Raw genomic sequence first — 497 nt, 5'->3', positions numbered from 1 at the left:
AAAATGTTTTTTTTTTTTTTTTAAAGGATAAAATAAGCTCATACGCAATCTAGAAGATACAGGAACAAGTACACAACATACACAGACCATTAAATAATATTTTAAGAGTAAATACTAATTTTGAATCTATAGAAAATCACAAACAAATAACTAGCAAATAATAAAACTAAAAACCTGACTAATAAGTTCTAGACTTTTGATTCATGTATACTGACTTGCTACACTACAAAGATAAAAGTGAATACACAAAGATAAAAGTGAATAAAAGTGAGATGAGTAATATCAAGATGCCTTTAGATGCAATGGGCCAAGAGATTACTGAAAATTCAACCTTACTTTGTGGAATTTCATTAATCTTATCTCTGTGAAACTAGTGCTCTAGTTTCACAGAGATAAGATTAATTCAGAGAGATTATCTTTACAAATGCTCTACTGCTATATAGAAATATATATATATATATATATATAATATATATATATATATATATATATATATA

This window comes from Meleagris gallopavo, chromosome 3 (genome assembly GCF_000146605.3).
Source record: "Meleagris gallopavo isolate NT-WF06-2002-E0010 breed Aviagen turkey brand Nicholas breeding stock chromosome 3, Turkey_5.1, whole genome shotgun sequence".
NCBI lineage: Eukaryota > Metazoa > Chordata > Aves > Galliformes > Phasianidae > Meleagris > Meleagris gallopavo.
This window is presented reverse-complemented; position numbering follows the sequence as displayed.